Below are 18376 nucleotides of genomic sequence, written 5' to 3' on the forward strand. Positions count from 1 at the left end.
GTTCCTTGGACTGCAAGGAGATCCAGCCAGTCCATCCTAAAGGCAATCAGTCCTGAATACTCATTGGAAGGACTGATGCTACAGCTGAAACTCCAATACTTTGGCCATCTGATGCAGAGAACTGACTCACTGGAAAAGACCCTAATGCTGGGAAAGAGTAAAGGCAGGAGGAGAATGGGATGACAGGATGAGGTGGTTGCATGGCATCACTGACTTGATGGACACGAGTCTGAGGAAGCTCCGAGTTGGCAATGGACAGGGAGGCCGGGCATGCTGCAGTCCATGGCATCATAAAGAGTTGGACATGACTGAGTGACTGAACTGACTGACTGCCTGGGAGTAGGCAGAGAGATTTACTCTAATTATAAGAGCACACGTGAGCTGGAGAGGGGCTTGCATGGGAGAAGAGCAGAAGGCTGCAGAGGCTTTGGGGATGACTGGTCATGTGCGTCCAGCTTGGGCTGGAGGCAGAGCGACACTGACAGGGGGTCATGACAATCTCCAGGTGTTCTCAGTATTTATGGTTGCTGATCCGACAGCTATTGTATTACTATTATTATCATTTGTTGTTGTTTAGGGGCAAAGTCACATCTGACTCTTCTGCAACCCTGTGCTCATCTGTCTGTGGGGTTATCCCAGCAGGAGTATTGGAGTCAGTTGCCATTTCCTTCTCAAGGGGATCTTCCCAACTGAGGAATCCAAACTGCATCTCCTGCATTCCTGCAGGCAGATTCTTTACCACTGAGCCACCTGGGAAGTCCTTATTCTCTTTCTATTAGTACTACTTGCTTATGGCCAGTGGTAAGTGAAACCTTATGCAGAATACTTCACAGGCCCTGTCTTATTTCATCTTCACACCAAGCCTGCAGCTCTGGTCTCATTGCCCAGATGAAGGAATTGAGAGTGGAGACAGCAAATGGTGGAAGGAGGACCCAAACCCTGCCCACTTTCAAAGTTAGTGCACTTTATACCTCGCTGAGCTCGCTTCTTGGTTAGGCAACATTTCCAGGTCAGAGGCTGATGGAATCATGGATATTCCGACAGAAGGGGTGAAGACAACAGGGAACGAGGATACGTGGGGTAAGAGGTGTCTTGGGATAGTGAGGAAGTGCTGAGGGAGCTCTCAGCTGGGTCAGGGGCTTTGTGAGACCTCAGTGTGACCTGGATTGCTGACCTGGATCAGCAACCGGGAGAATGGAGAAAGGGTGTAAAGTGTGGGAAGAGCACTGGGTCAAAGAGAACTTGAAGAATACGAGCAGGTTAGGGCTGGGCAGAAGAGGAGGAGTCCAGAGAGGGGGGCAGGGCTGGGAAAGAGCAGCCAGACGGGAGGGAGGAAAGAGCAAGGAGAGTGGGTAGAAGGTGTACGGGACATAGAGATGGGAAGAGTGTGGGGCAACTTAGCGCTTAAAGCCTGAACCTTCTGTTCAATTAGCCAGACTGGCCCTCTAGGCAGAAGCTGGTGTGAACAAATGCCAGGAACAGTCTGCACATGAGAGTCCTTCTCTAGGGCCAGGAGCAGAGAGCAACCTGGATCCCAGAGCCAACCTCCCCTGCTCCCCACAGACAGGTGAACTCTGTCCAGCTTGTCCCGAGTGCAGTTCCTATCCTTTGTTCACACTTGGAATCCTTTAGCTGAGTCTCTGCAGGGCACTACAGTGATGCAGGTCAACACACTGCAAAGCACTGATCCAGGGCTAATACTGTTGTTTAGCGCTGCTAATGGACTTCCCTGGTGGCTCAGATGGTAAAGAGTCTGCCTGCAATACTGGAGACCTGTGTTCAATCCCTAGATTGGGAAGATTCCCTGGAGAAGAGAATGGCTATCCATTCCAGTATTCTTGCCTGGAGAATCCCATGGACAGAGGAGCCTGGCAGGCTGTGGTCCTTGGGATCCCAAAGAATTGAACATGACTGAGCAACTAACATTTTGCTTTCATTTCACTTTTTCAATGCTGCACATACACCTTTGTGTCTGCTTCTGCTCCTGCTTATATCAGCCCCTTTGGAGTCAATGTTGATTGAACCATTTACCTCTATTCCTGTAGTTTTTAAAGCCCCAGAGGCCATGGGTTTGGTTAACAGAATGCTTTGATGAGTGTGGGCTCCTTCTGCCATTTTTGACACCTTCAATATATCCTCAAGATGTTGTGCAGGAAAACACTCATTTTATTTTGGACTATATACTCTGGTATGGTATTGTTATGAGAGGTATATTGGGAATATTTTTGGAAATTTTGCCTTCTTTTAAGGTGTTCTTCCAGCCCTGAGAAGAAGGGGTGAAGGGTCCCCACTGGACATTTTCCTTGTTGTTTTCTTGGTGGTGGGGACATTCATCCTTACTCAGAAAGAAGTCGCACTGCTGGCAAATGACGGGATTCGGAGCACTTACAGAAAGGGAATCTCCCCATAGACAAATCCAGGCTTAGTGGGTTATCAGTGAGGATTAAGCAATATTCTGTGTGGAGGTGGGAAACTGGAGGAGAGAGAAGCAGGAGGAAGAGAAGGAGGAGAAAGTGGGAGGTGGAACAAAGAGATGGACATTTCATTTCAACAGCCAAGGATTTGCAAGCTGGAAACTGTGACCCCAAAGTGCACATCAGGACTGTTGGCTCACAGGAGAGGCGTGCCAGGACCCTTTCTTCTCTTTCCCAGTCACCTCTGACATTATTTGACTCATCTTTCTGGAAATATTTCTAGCTGTACCTCTGAACCCTGAATGTTTCCCAAACTCATTGAAATGCACAAATGAAAATTATTCATCTGGTTGGAGATTACACAAAGCTGAGAATGCTGTCAGAAGTACATGGATACAGTTGCACAATCAGATCCATGCTGAGAAAAGGAAAGCTTTGCTCGTAACATCCCAGTGGGCCAAGTGCTGAAGACAGGTAAGGGAAGATGACTCACTGTTGGCTCACATCAGGGTGGAGAGACAGGTGCCCAGAGCAGATGTTTAGGAAGACTCTCATCCATCAAGGCAGGCGACCCAGAGCTGGATGCTGGCCACCCAGCTGGTCGCGTGGAACTGCAGCAGTGACTCAGAGTGTGTAAAATCAAAGGCAACAGAGAGAGAGAAGACGGAAGAGTGCCAGCTCGCTCTCGGCCCAGGACTGCGCTGGGTTGCTCAGGGTCAGGCTGTTGGAGGGTGAGTCAGAATCTTGGGACCTCTCTTCCTGTTTCTGCAAGGATCAAAGAAGTGATGATCTGTCTCACTCAAGCCACTTAACAGATTTCTCTTTACAAAAGAGGACTTGTAAATCCTTCTCCAAAGCATGAGTAAACGAATCTGTGTATTTTCCAGGAAAATCAGTGCTGAAAGGAAATACATTGATATTACTTAAGAGCACAACTAGCTTTACCCCAGGGAGCTCAATGGTGCCCTCTGTAGTCTGCCTGGGGATGCCTGAAGCATCTCTAGAAAAGACTCATTGTGCCAGAAATCCCAGTACTGCAGTTCATTCCCTTGGGCTAAGCATTACTGTCTCTAGCTACCTCTCTTAAAAATACGATATCCTGGGGTAGAGCTGATGCCAGAATGGCTGCAGAGTACAAATGAGACCTGTTCTGTTCAGCCCTGGGCAGCATGAGGGTTCTGGATCCTTGGAGGTGAGGGAGGAGGAAGGTTATAGAGGGGGGAGAAACACGTGGAAAGGAAGAGGGAGATGCCTGAACGTTGCTTTCTGGAAGTCTTCAGAGAATCAAAACCCCCAAACTCCAAAAGTAGCTCTGAATGGTACTTTATGGCATATGGAATTAAAAAAAAAATTGTGGTCACTTTGGTCTTGGAGCTATTTCTTCTGTTTTTAGGTTTCTTATCTCATTTTGCCAATTTTGGGTACAGAGACTCATGGACTTGCAGAGCTGGTGACAGTATCACGTTCTGGGTTAAGCATGGAGTTGGCAGCCAGAGATGAAGAATCTGGCTTCCCACTTATTGTGTCTGTGATCATATTATCAACCACTCTGAGCTTCTGATTTCTTATTTATGAAGTGGGGATAATGATATTGATTTCCCAGATATTTCATGAGGGTAGAATAAAAGTACTCCATAGTAAAAGGCTTTAGCACAGTTCCCGGAAATTTTACTAAGAACCCAATAAAATGCAAGCTCTTCCATATTGTGCAGGAATCCCTTCTTTGGCTCCCGAACTCCCCTGCTCTGTTAGAGAACTAGAGTGACAGGGGCAGGGAGCTCATCCCTGCAGGAGGCAGCTCTTCATTCCTGGGCAGTTACGGTTTGGGAAATTCCTTTTTGAATTGACATTCTGCTTTTCTGTACCTTTACTTGTAAATTGTAGTTTTACCACTGAATCTTTTTAGTATGCTGCTGCTGCTGCTAAGTCGCTTCAGTCGTGTCCGACTCTGTGCAGCCCCATGGATGGCAGCCCACCAGGCTCCGCGGTTCCTGGGATTCTTCAGGCAAGAACACTGGAGTGGATTGCCATTTCCTTTTCCACTGCGTGAAAATGAAGTCACTCAGTCATGTCTGACTCTTCGCAACCCCATGGACTGCAGCCTACCCCAGGCTGCTCCGTCTATGGGATTTTCCAGGCAAGAGTATTGGAGTGGGGTGCCATTGCCTTCTCTGTCTTTTCATTATCAGTTCAGTTCAGTTTAGTTCAGTCGCTCAGTCATGTCTGACTCTTTGTGACCCCATGAATCGCAGCACGCCAGGCCTCCCTGTCCATCACCATCTCCAGGAGTTCACTCAAACTCATGTCCATCGAGTCTGTGATGCCATCCAGCCATCTCAGCCTCGGTCGTCCCCTTCTCCTCCTGCCCCTAATCCCTCCCAGCATCAGAGTCTTTTCCAATGAGTCAACTCTTCGCATGAGGTGGCCAAAGTATTGGAGTTTCAGCTTTAGCATCATTCCTTCCAAAGAAATCCCAGGGCTGATCTCTTTTAGAATGGACTGGTTGGATCGCCTTGCAGTCCAAGGGACTCTCAAGAGTCTTCTCCAACACCATAGTTCAAAAGCATCAATTCTTGGGCACTCAGCTTTCTTCACAGTCCTACTCTCACATCCATACATGACCACTGGAAAAACCATAGCCTTGACTAGACGGACCTTTGTTGGCAAAGTAATGTCTCTACTTTCCAATATGCTATCTAGGTTGGTCATAACTTTTCTTCCAAGGAGTAAATGTCTTTTAATTTCATGGCTGCAATCACCATCTGCAGTGATTTTGGAGCCCCCAAAAATAAAGTCTGACACTGTTTCCACTGTTTCCCCATCTATTTGCCATGAAGTGATGGGACCGGATGCCATGATCTTCATTTTCTGAATGTTGAGCTTTAAGCCAACTTTTTCACTCTCCTCTTTTCAGTGTAGCTCTTAATGATTCCCTTAGCTTCTGCTGTGATGATTGTGAGCTTTTTAAAAAGGCAATGATATGTACTTTTTTTAATTAAAAATTTTTTTTGGCTTCGCTGAGTCTTTGTTGCTGCACACAGGCTTTCTCTAGTTGCGGTGAGTGGGCGAGGGCTACTCTTCCTTGCAGTGCCTGGGCTTCTCATTGCGGTGGTTGCTCCTGCTGGGGAGCACTAGGCATGCAGTCTCAGTGGTTGTAGTGCACGGGCTTCGTTGCCCCATGGCACGTGATCTCTTTCCAGACCAGGAATTGAACTTTTGTCCCCTGCATTGGCAGGCAGATTCTTAACCACTGGACTCAGGGAAGTCCTTGATATATTCTTGAGGTTTTATCTTTTCAAGCTTAAAAGCTCTATTTCTTAAAAAAAATTTTTATTGGCGTGTAGATTTGCAATGTTGTGTTAGTTTCTGGTGTATAGCAAGTGAAAGTGAAGGAAAGTGAAAGTTGCTCAGTTGTGTCTGACTCTTTGTGACCCCATGGACTATACAGTCCATGGAATTCTCCAGGCCAGAATACTGAAGTAGGTAGACTGTCCCTTCTCCAGGGGATCTTCCCAACCCGGGGATCAATCCCAGGTCTCCTGCATTGCAGGTAGATTCTTTACCAGCTGAGCCACAAGGGAAGCTCGGTATATAGCAAAGTGATTCAGTTATAAAAATATGTATTTTTTTATATTCTTTTCCATTGTTGTTTGTTACAAGGTATTGAATATAGTAGTTTTCTTTTCTGTACATAGGACCTTGTTGTTTATTTTATATATAGTAGTTTGCATGTGCTAATTCCAAACTCCTAATTTATCCCCCTGCCCATTTCCTCCTTAGTAACCATAAGCTTGTTTTCTGTATCTGTGAGTCTGTTTCTGTTTTGTAAATTGGTTCATCTGTATCATATTTTAGATTCCACATATAAATTGTGTCATGGTATTTGTCTTTCTGTGTCTGACTCACTGTACTTCATCTAGTATAATAATCTCTAGGTGAGAGATTATTATATGAGATTATTAGCTGGGGCAAATAGCATGGTTTCATACTTTTCATGGCTGAGTACTATTCCACTGAATATATTTACCACATCTTCTTTCCCCATTTATCTGTCCATGGAGATTTAGGTTGCTTCAACATCTTGGCTATTGTAAATAGTGCTGCTACAAACATACAGGTGCAGGCATCTTTTTGAATTAGAGTTTCCTCTGTATAAGGGCTTCCCTGATAGCTCAGTTGGTAAAGAATCCACCTGCAATTCAGGAGACCCTGGTTCAATTCCTGGGCTGGGAAGATCTGCTGGAGAAGAGATAGGCTACCCACTCCAGTATTTTTTGGGCTTCCTTTGTGGCTCAGCTGATAAAGAATCCATCTGCAATGCAGGAAACCTGGGTTCAATCCGTGGGTTGGGAAGATCCCCTGGAGAAGGGAAAGGCTACCCACTCCAGTATTCTGGCCTGGAGAATTCCATGGACTGTATAGTCCATGGGGTCACAAAGAGTCTGACACAACGGAGTGACTTTCAGTTTCTCTGTATATATGCCTACTGCTGGTTTGGATTATATAGGAGTTGGATCATACATTAATAGTAACCTTATTTTTTAGTTTTTAAAAGAACCTCCATGCGGTTTTCCATAGTGGCTGAATCAGTTTACATTCCCACCAACAGAGTAAGAATGTTCTCTTTTCTCCATTCCCTCTTCAGCATTTCTTATTTGAAGACTTTTTGATGATGACCATTATGACTAGTATGAGGTGATACCTCATTGTAGTTTCGGTTTGCATTTCTGCAATTAGCAAAGTTGCACATCTTTTCATATGTTTATTGGTCATCTGTGTGTCTTCTTTGGAGAAATGTCTATTTAGGTCTTCTGTGCATTTTTTAATTGAGTTGTGTGTTTCTTTGTAATTGAGTTATATGAGCTGTTTGTACATTTTGGAAATCAAGCCTTTGTCGGTCACATCATTTGCAGATATTTTCTTCCAATAGGAAGGTTTTCATTTTGTTTATGGTTTCCTTTGTTGTGCAAAATCTTATAAATTTGATTAGGTCCCATTTATTTATTTCTGTTTTTATTTTTATTGCCTTAGGAGACTGACCTAAGAAAACATTGCTTTGATTTATGTCAGAGAATGTTTTGCCTATTTTCTCTTCTAGGAGTTTTATGAGGTCATGTCTTATATTTAATCTGTAAGCCATTTTGAGTTTATTTTTGTATATGGTGTGAGGGTGTGTTCTAAACTCATCAATTCATTTGCAGCTGTCTAGCTTTCCCAGTGCCACTTGCTGAAGAGACTGTCTTTTCTCTGTTGTATATTCTTGCCTCCTTTGTTGAAAATTGATTGGCTGTAGATATGTGGGTTTATTTCTGGGCCCTCTATTCTATTCCATTGAGCCTTAAGTCTGTTTTGTGCCAAGTACCATGCTGTTTTGATTACCATAGCTTTGCTGTATTGTCTGAAGTCTGGGGGGTTTATGCCTCTGGCTTTGCTTTTTTTCCCTTCAGGATTTCTTTGGCAGTTCTGGGTCTTTTATGGTTTCATACACATTTTAGGATTGTTTTGCTCTAGTTCTGTAAAAAATGTCATGAGTAATTTGAAAGGCATCACGTCAAATTTGTAGATTGTTTTGAGTAGTATGGCCATTTTGATGATGTTAATTCTTCCAATCCAAGTAAAAAGCTCTAATTCTGTGAAGTCTTATTTATCTGACACATTTTGGGTCTCCAACAATCTCTTTTGCCTCCTTTGGACTTCGTAGGGAATTTTTTTTTTTTAATCAATTTGTAACATACCAGTCATAGGTCTGGTATTTGCAATTATGTACAATTTACACTTTGTTGACAAAGGTCCATCTAGTCAAGGCTATGGTTTTTCCAGTAGTCATGTATGGATGTGAGAGTTGGACCATAAAGAAGGCTGGGTGTCAAAGAACTGATGCTTTTGAACTGTGGTTTTGGAGAAGACTCTTGAGAGTCCCTTGAACTGCAAGGAGACCAAACCAGTCAATCCTAAAGGAAATCAGTCCTGAATATTCATTGGAGGGACTGATACAGAGGCTGGAACTCCAATACTTTGGCCACCTGATGCAAAGAACTGACTCATTTGAAAAGACCTTGATGCTGGGCAAGATTGAAGGCAGGAGGAGAAGGGAATGACAGAGGATGAGATGGTTGGATGGCATCACTGACTCGATGGATATGAGTTTGAGCAAGCTCCAGGAGTTGGTGATGGGCAGGGAGGCATGGCATGCTGCAGTCCTTGGGGTCTCAAAGAATTGGACATGACTGAGCAACTGAACTGAACTGAACTGGGATAAATGTCAAAATAAATATAGCATGAGAGGAAAGTCAGTTAGAAAAGCTATGTATGTTTATTTGGGTGTGCATTTAGGTGATTAATAGAATCAATTTTACGCTAGTAAGTATTTGCCATTCTGTAGTAGTATAGCAGATCCTGAGTACAATACCAAGTTCAGTACCTATACATATAGTCTAAATGGACACTAGGTATAAACATTTTAGTGTGACAAATGAGTTAGCTTCTTGCTTTCTAATTAATCTAAGTAAGGTTGGATTGATACACTTGAGAATGTGAATATATATAAATTGTTTCTGTTTTGTTTAAGTATTGATCATAGTAGACAAATGAGCTAGGTGAGTGGGAACAGAGAAACTGCTTTTTAAAGCAATTTCAGCAGACTAACGACATTTAATTTTTTAACTTTTACTCAAAATGAAACCAGTGATACTGTTTGAAAAATTCATTTTCAATTTCTCATCAATAGCATCAATTTGTAACAGTTTTATAGTGAAAAGTAAATTAAATAATTTTAATTGAGGAAATCAATATATTCTAGACTGTATAGTACTTTCAGGTTGACAGACTGATGCTAAGGTATCCACATTGTAACATGACTAATCCAGCTGCGCATGGCTAACCCAGCTCAGGCCACATTTGACTCACCAGGAGAGTTTGAAAAGAACTAGTCTCTCCCCTGTTTAACTAGATGGGTTCATGGTTGGGTGTCAGAGTGATGGCTGATTACTGTAAACATTTCTAAATGCCCTCTTAGTTTCTGTAAATACTTAATCACAGGGCAGTAACAACAGTTCAGCAATCAGTCATGGGTTCACCTTGAGCAGCATGGGATTGCTTTATCTGTTCTACCTAGTGGGGCAGCCACGCTTGTGATTGGATTGCTCCAATTGCTAAAATATTTGTCCTTATATTTTGCCAAAATACTTATTCCATACCTGTTGTCCGTTGGTTCTCATTCTTTGCTTTTGAACCACAGCTGGTAAATGTGCTTCTGCTGTATGTGACAACCTGCCAGAAATTTCACAGTAGGTGTCTTGGGTACTTTAAATTTTATTTTCCCCAGGTAAACCACCTTTCCCTCAACTCATTCTTCACATGACATGGATTCTAGAATCTTCACCTAGTCACCCTCTGGTTACCCTGGTGATCAGTCTCAAACACATATTGAGTATGGGTGACCCTTGAAAAACGTGGGGTTTAGAGCTCTTGGCCCCCATGCAGTCAAAAATCTCAGAACTTAGACTCTCCTAAAACTGGGAGATGGGAATCCTTACTGATAACATAAGCAGTCTATTAACACATACTTTGCATATTATTTGCATGACAACATATATTTTATGCATTCATGGCATACCTAACTTTTTAATTTTTTCAGTATTTTGAAGTTACACTGTTCATGTGCAAATTTTTTTCAAATTATCACAAATCTCAAAAAAAAATTCCTAATTAGTGATTGAAAAAATGCACATGTAAGTGAACCTGTGCAGCTCCTAGCCACATTGTTGAGGGTAACCTGTATTTATTTATACTAAATACTCTAGTGGATGTAGTGTTTTCTCTTCTGAATGAGAAGACTTGGACAGATGATATACATGGACTTCAGTTCAATTCAGTCGCTCAGTCATGTCTGACTCTTTGAGACCGGGTTCTAACAGAAACAACTGTATCACTGCCCCCACTTCTAGTCTCTCTGTCTCGACCTCCATCTCTCTGTCTCTGTTTTCCAGTCCTTAAAAATGTTTCTGATTTTTAAAAAGGGAGTGAAGTGAAGTCAGTCAGTCGTGTCTGACTCTTTGCGACCCCATGGACTGTAGCCTATCAGGCTCCTCCATCCATGGGATTTTCCAGGCAAGAGTGCTGGAGTGGATTGCCATTTCCTTCTCCAGGGGACCTTCCCAATCCAGGAATCGAAGCCAGGTCTCCCGCATTGCAGGCAGACACTTTACCGTGGGAGCCATCCTAATTATATTTGCCCAGACTGTGAGCTGGAGCAAAGTGTTGTCAGTATGAAAGAGGCCAGGCTTTTCTTCAGGCGTCTTCCTCTACTTTATTCATGGGGGTCTTACAATTACTTCATACTTCACACACACTCCTTTTCTCAGTCTGGGGCTTCCCAGGTGGCTCAGTGGTAAAGAATCTGCCTGCCAATGCAGGAGACAGGGATTTGATCCCTGGGTCAGGAAGATCCCTTGGAGAAGGGAATGACAACCTACTCCAGTATTATTGCCTGGAGAAATCCCATGGACCGAGGAGGCTGGCAGGCTGCAATCCATGGGGTCACAAAGACTTGGACATGACTGAGCACATATACACACACACCTACCCTCAGGTCACTAGGTATGCTCTTTACTCTTCATTCATTCAGTTCAGTTCAGTCTCTCAGTCGTGTCCGACTCTTTGCGACCCCATGAATCGCAGCACGCCAGGCCTCCCTGTCCATCACCAACTCTCAGAGTTCACTCAGACTCACGTCCATCGAGTCAGTGGTGCCATCCAGCCATCTCATCCTCTGTCATCCCCTTCTCCTCCTGCCCCCAATCCCTTCCAGCATCAGAGTCTTTTCCAATGAGTCAACTCTTCATTCAACAGATGCTTATTGATACATATTGGATACACTGATATAGCTCCTTCAACAAGGTTTCCATTTAAGTAGATCAGATAGAAAGGTTGATCAGAGGATAAGGAGGAGTCTCCAGGCGAAGAGTGTGTCAAAGTGTGGGTGTGTGTGGCAGGAAGTCATCCCCAGCAAGTGCAGCGGCTCGAGGGAGGAGGGGCTCTGAAGCAGAAATGTCATCCAGAAAGCACTCTTTCTGGACATCTGCTATGTTACTCAGTTTCCAGCTAGGGAGCCAATCCCCGGCTGTGAGAGGGCAACTGTACCCATGCCCTTCCTATCCACTCCTGACCCCCAGCATGGACAAAAGGGCCGGACACAGAGATGGCTCGTAACTTGTATTTGCTGACAGAATGAACGAGTGGGTAACTTTCCATTGTTAGGGCATCTATTGCTCTACTTAAACTCCAGAGTCATGGAATTCTAACAAAGACAATGAAAATGAATTGTGCCTCTTCAGAATCACTTATATGTCCTCACATATATCACTTCATGCACTTTTATTCTAAGATTACCTGGAGAAAACTAAGGGGCCAGAAGTTGTAATGGCACCAGCCCAGGGTCACACAGAGAGTGAAAATTCATCTGGACATGGAATCCAGATGTCCTCATATGCAGACTGCCTTATGATTCTGAAATAAAACTTGAGGTCAGCTTTTTTGGTTTTTGTCACAGATACAACTATCATCATTACATAATTTGCCCAATAATACCATGCATTTGTTAGCTGTATCTTTACAAAAGATTTTTTAAAATACAACTTTCTGCTACTTTTGACATTAAAACAAAGCAAAAATCACAGGAAGGTTTTTTTTTTTTTTCTCCCTCTCTTCTTTTATATCTTTAAAAAATATAAGCTATGATTCAGTTCAGTTCAATTCATTTCAGTACCTCAGTCATGTCTGACTCTTTGCAACCCCAGGGACTGCAGCACACCAAGCTTTCCTGTCCATCACCATCTCCTGGAGCTTGCTCAAACTCACGTCCATCAAGTCATTGATGCCATCCAACCATCTCATCCTCTGGCATCCCCTTCTCCTCCTGCCTTCAATCTTAACCAGCATCAGGGGGCCAAAGTATTTGGAGCTTCAGCTTCAGCATCAGTCATCCCAATGAATATTCAGGACTGATTTCCCTTAGGATGGACTGGTTTGATCTCCTTGCAGTCCAAGCGACTCTCAAGAGTCTTCTCCAACACTGCTGCAGAGAATAACAAAAGAACTGGCAAGCCCTAGAGGCTGACTATCTGGGGAGAATCTTTGGCACTTTCTCCTAGGCAGGTTTGGGCTAGTTTGGGTCTGCACTCAGGAACTAACCCTTCCATAGAGGGACAACTCATGCCGGTGGGCAGAGTTGCATCTATGAAGTTATTTCCCACAGCAGCAGAGGCACTGTCTCAGTGTGGGTTGGTTCTGCTTTGAAATCAGAGCTTGAGTCAAGGATGTGTAGGGTGGTTGATCTGAAAGATCATTCTAGGATATGGCACTGAGGGCTAGGCAGAGAGAGGGCAGAGGGGAAGCCAACACAAGGCTCTATTATCAAGGGCACCACCGCAGGCAGCTGGAGTTTGGTGATAAAGAGTGCTCTGCTGGGCCTTCCTTGGCAGTTCAGTGGTTAGCACTTTCCCTTCCTATGCAGGGGTGTGGGTTCGATCCCTGGCCCTGGAGCTAAGATACCACTTGTTTCATGGCCAAAATAGCAAAACCTGAAAGAGAAGCAATATTGTAACAAATTCAGTAAAGACTTTTAAAATTCAGTTCAGTTCGGTCCAGTCACTCAGTCGTGTCCGACCATTTGCGACCCCATGAATCGCAGCACGCCAGGCCTGCCTGTCCATCACCAACTCCTGGAGTTCACTCAGACTCACGTCGATCGTCCCCCTCTCCTCCTGCCCCCAATCGCTCCAAGCATCAGAGTCTTTTCCAATGAGTCAACTCTTCGCATGAGGTGGCCAAAGTACTGGAGTTTCAGCTTTAGCATCATTCCCTCCAAAGAAATCCCAGGGTTGACCTCCTTCAGAATGGACTGGTTGGATCTCCTTGCAGTCCAAGGGACTCTCAAGAGTCTTCTCCAACACCACAGTTCAAAAGCATCAATTCTTGGGTGCTCAGCTTTCTTTATAGTCTGACTCTCACATCCATACATGACCACTGGAAAAACCATAGTCTTGACTAGATGGACCTTAGTCGGCAAAGTAATGTCTCTGCTTTTGAATATGCTGTCTAGGTTGGTCATAACTTTTCTTCCAAGGAGTAAGCATCTTTTAATTTCATGGCTGCAGTCACCATCTGCAGTGATTTTGGAGCCCCCAAAAATAAAGTCTGACACTGTTTCCACTGTTTCCCCATCTATTTGCCATGAAGCGATGGGACTGGATGCCATGATCTTCGTTTTCTGAATGTTGAGCTTTAAACCAACTTTTTCACTCTCCACTTTCGTTTTCATCAAGAGGCTTTTTAGTTCTGGTCTACATTAAAAAAGAAATCTTCAAAATAAGAAGTTCTCTCTGAGCTGCCCCATGGACTGTCCTAGAGGTGCACTCCTCCTGCTCATTGCTTGGGGTCCCCCCGGGTCAGGAACTCGCTGCGCTTTGGCTGCACAGGTGTGCCTGTCTCCTGGGCTCCTGAGTGATGCAGGGCGAAGAAGTGCCAGAGCAGCAAGTGGTAGGAGCTTGAGACAGCAGTTGTCAGCGTGTTAGTCAGCAGGAATGAAGCAGTCTGCAATAGCCCGGAAGATGTGATCCAGGAGCCCCAAAGGGCAAAGGATACCACCTCCTAGGAAGCTGGACTTCTGCTGCTGTGCCAAGCAAACGGGAGGGAGCCTTCGCAAATCTTCCACCAAGGAAAATGCTGCCAACTGGGAGAAGAAGTGAGGGCTGGCTGGTCCCCCAAAGAGCATCGCCTTCCCACATTCAGGAGGAAGAGCAAGACTGGAGGCAGGTGGAGCCGCGTCTCCTGGAAACCCAGAAGGACATGACTGCGCTGCTGAGACTCACATTCCAGCCAGCTCTTTTGATATTTTTTGCTTTGTATCTGAGACACCTCTCTTTGCCAAGGCCAAGGACCATGCTGTCTGCCCCTCTGTATCCTTGCAGCGTGGGACTGGGCCTGCCAAGTGCCCTCTGGGAGTACTGCCACAGCAGCCCAAGTCCCCTCGTCACAGGGCGGGGGTGAGGGGCGCAGGGCATTTGGTGACAGTGGTGGCTTTCTGAACTGTGACCACTGTTGTGCCTCAGATTTTTTCCTGGTGTGGGGGTTAAGGCCTTGCACCCTGGAGGGACCAGAACTAGGAGAGCAGGAAGAATCATGACCCCCGGACTCCATGTTGCCCTTTGATTTTATTATTTGTCCTTCCTCACAAAGGGGGCTTCTCTGTTGGCTCAGATGGTAGAGAATCCGCCTGCAGTGTAGAAGACCTGGGTTTGATGCCGGATTGGGAAGATCCTTTGGAGAAGGGGATGTCTACCTGCTCCAGTATTCTTGCCTGGAGAATTCCATGGACAGAGGAGTCTAGTGGGCTACTGTCCATGGGGGTGCAAAGAGTGGGAGAGGATTGAGTGACTTTGACATCACTTTCCTCAAAAAGGGTCCTTGCTGTTCTTGCTCTACCATCTTTCAAGGCCCTGTTCCAGTCCCTCTTATCCAGGAAGCTGCCTCTGGTTAGCCCAGGTGCCATGGGTACCACTTCTTTCAGGCTCCTACCATGTTTAAAGCTAGATCCTCATACAGTGAATTAAAGCAACAGGTGGGTGAGTTCTGAATGTACACTCACCAAGTGAATGACGGGGCTTCTTTTCTGTGTAAGCACGGCCTTCCAGGGGCTGGGCTCTCTTGCCGTCATTTGTCTAGACTCTGTGGGAAGGCTTGTCCGGGAGGAGTGGCTGACTTGGGGACTAAGACTGCATGTGCACCCCCAGGCTTCAAGCCCATCTCCACTGTCTGAATCACATCACATGAACCTCACGTTTGTTTTGGAGGTTACAAAATTAACGGATGAAATAACTGCAACAGATGCTACCTATTAAAGAAGAATTTCATGTAGCAGGCCATGAAAATTTTGTTTGTAAAATAAGACCTAATTAGTTTGGCTTGTGCTGGAACATAATGAATTAAAGTGGCAGGGTAATTAATAATGATCATTTGGGTCTCTTTGCTGGTTTCACTTCTGTTTGTGTTAGACGTTGGGATATTTTGGCCAGTGTTTCCTATTTGAAACCAAATCTGAAGGCCTTCCCCTTGCTATTCACCTGCCCCATATGTGAGATGATTCTGACAAAGTCATTTTTTCCTGTCTGGTCCATGGTCTTTTGTCTTTTGGCTGCAGAAATCTTGGCTTTGATTCTCTTCCTATTGTTTGATGAGTGTTTTGGAGGAGTCTCTTTTCCTGCTTTGCCCTCCATTCATCATTCCATCTATCTGACAAACATCTTTGAGCACCTGTGATGTGCCGAGTGCTGTTTTCAGATTTAGAGAATCAAAGTGAAAGACACGGTGTTGATCTTAAGGAGCTTACAGCCTGACTGGCATGGGGTGGGGGGAGGCAGAGAGTAGTAGCCCTTCATGCTGTAATAGACTGTGTTAGCAGGAAGAGAAGTGTCTAAATTAGCCTGGGAGCAGTGAGAATCGACTGAGTTTTGAAAGGAAATAGAAATTATGGTGAGTGGAAACTGCTGATTGGGTTTAAGAGGAGAATCACATAATCAGATAGTTATTTTAGAAAGGTGACTCTCTTTTTTGACTTACGTTTTACTTTTTAAAAAACTTTTAATTTTATATTGAAGTATAGCTTATTAATAAGTTTGTGACAATTTCAGGTGAACAGCAAAGGGACTCAGCCATACATATTCATGTATCCATCCCCCCTCCAAATGCCCCTTCCATCTAGGCTGCCACATAACATTAAGCAGAGTTCCCAGTGATATATAGTAGGTCCTTGTTGGTTATCCATTTTAAACACAGCAGTGTGTACATGTCGATCCCAAACTCCCTAACTATTCCTTCCCCCATTCTTTTCCCCAGTAACCATGTTTGTTCTCTAAGTTTATGAGTCTGTTTTTAATAAGTTCATTTGTATCATTTCCTTTTAGATTCTGCATATAAGCAATGCCATACAATATTTCTCCTATGGTTTTTCCAGGAGTCATGTATGGATGTGAGAGTTGGACTGTAAAGAAAGCTGAGCACCCAAGAATTGATGGTTCTGAACTGTGGTTGTGGAGAAGACTCTTGAGAGTCCCTTGGACTGCAAGGAGATCCAACCAGTCCATCCTAAAGGAGATCAGTCCTGGGTTTTCATTGGAAGGACTGTGTTGAAGCTGAAACTCCAATACTTTGGCCACCTGATGTGAAGAGTTGACTCATTTGAAAAGACCCTGATGCTGGGAAAGATTGAGAGCAGGAGGAAAAGGGGATGACAGATGATGAGACGGTTTGATGGCATCACTGACTCGATGGACATGAGTTTGGGTAAACTCTGGGAGTTGGTGATGGACAGGGAGGCCTGGCAGGCTGCAGTCCATGGGGTCGCAAAGAGTCAGACATGACTGAGCAACTGAACTGACTGACTGACTGAAGAAAGGTTACTCTCAAGGCACCCTGGAAGGTGGGTAGAAGAGAGACAGGCCAGAACTTAGAGGTTAGTATTGTATAATCCAGCAAGAGAAGCTTGGGATCTGAACTAAAAGCCAGTGATGAAACATAGCAAGAGAAATGAATAGACTTTAGAAGATTGAGAACTAGGGCTGGAGGTGTGTGAAGAAGGAGGAGGCAGGGGTAACACTGGATTTTCTGGCTTGGTGCCTGAGTGGATGGTGGTAGCATTCCTAAGCATAGGAAGCACCAGAAGAGATCCAGATTTGGGAACAGAGAGAGGGGGCAATGAAGGAGCTAACATTTATTTAGCACTTACTGAACCACTGACTTAAGCACTGAATATTGTAATGACTCTGTAAGGTAAGTACAGTTATCTGCATTTTACAGATGGAGAAACTGAGACTCAGAGAAGTTAAGCAGCTTTCCCAAGGTTACATAGTAAGTTGCAGAATAGTTTGTCTCCTGGGCTGATACTGTCCCTCCTTAAGGTGATGGGTTCATCTTGGGCTATTCATCAGCCAGGTGTCCAGTAGGTAGGCAATTTCATGTTGGTATTGTCCTCAAAATGATGACCAAAAGCACTTTTGAGTTCAGTCAGGCCATTTGGTACAAGCAAAAGGTGAAGTTGATGAAGAGGATTTTCGAAGGCCTCAGCCGTACAGTTTGGCTATTGGCTTTCTACAACCTGATTGATGAAGCATCTTCTTTGAGCCTAGATGTCCTGTGCCCCCTGCTTCACTTCCATCCAGCGAGATATGGGTTTGCTAAGGTCTCTTAGGTGCTCAGTGCTCTGCTGTGTAGTCCACCACGATGAACCAGAGAGCCATCATCTCCTCACCCCACAGTCTACAGCCTGCGCTTCTGTCAAGAAGTGCACTCAGAAGGAAGCTGATAGCAGCTGTTTCTCCCTGGGTGACCGTATCGGCCTCTGTGGCTCCCTTTTTAAGGTTTGGCTTTCACTGGTGAGGACTTTTTCATTCCGGGAGGTGAAATTACAAAGGGAAGACAGGGATTAAGAGAGAGGTTGGGGATACTGACAGACATCCAGGGTCTTCGAAAGACCTAAAATTTCCTGGAGCCCCTAGGCACCAGCTTGCCCAACAGGTGGCACAAGCCCTACCTCTGGGTGGGGCAGGGGTGTGGGGCTCCCTGGGAGTGGGGGTGCGGGGCCCCATGGGGGTGGGGGGAAGGGGACTCCCTGACGCCTTTCCTAGCCTGGTCTCCCTCTCTCCAGGTCTCTGTGTTGGTAGCTGCTTGAAATGCATATCGCCCCCCGGGGGGGGCTCTCCCAGACCTTCTCCTGCTTGGTTCAGTCCCAAGTCTTCAACCAAACATCTGGCCTCACCAGACTGGACCTGTAGTGCTGAAAGTCAGGGGAAAAGAAAATAGGCCAGGAATCAGAAAATGCTTCCAGAGACAGCGTCAGTCTTTGGGGGAAGTTGGGTCCTTCCTGGGGACTCCTAGCCGGCAGGTAGATCAAACGCCATGAGGAGGGC

The sequence above is a fragment of the Budorcas taxicolor genome, chromosome 11 (genome assembly GCF_023091745.1).
Source record: "Budorcas taxicolor isolate Tak-1 chromosome 11, Takin1.1, whole genome shotgun sequence".
Classification (NCBI taxonomy): Eukaryota; Metazoa; Chordata; class Mammalia; order Artiodactyla; family Bovidae; genus Budorcas; species Budorcas taxicolor.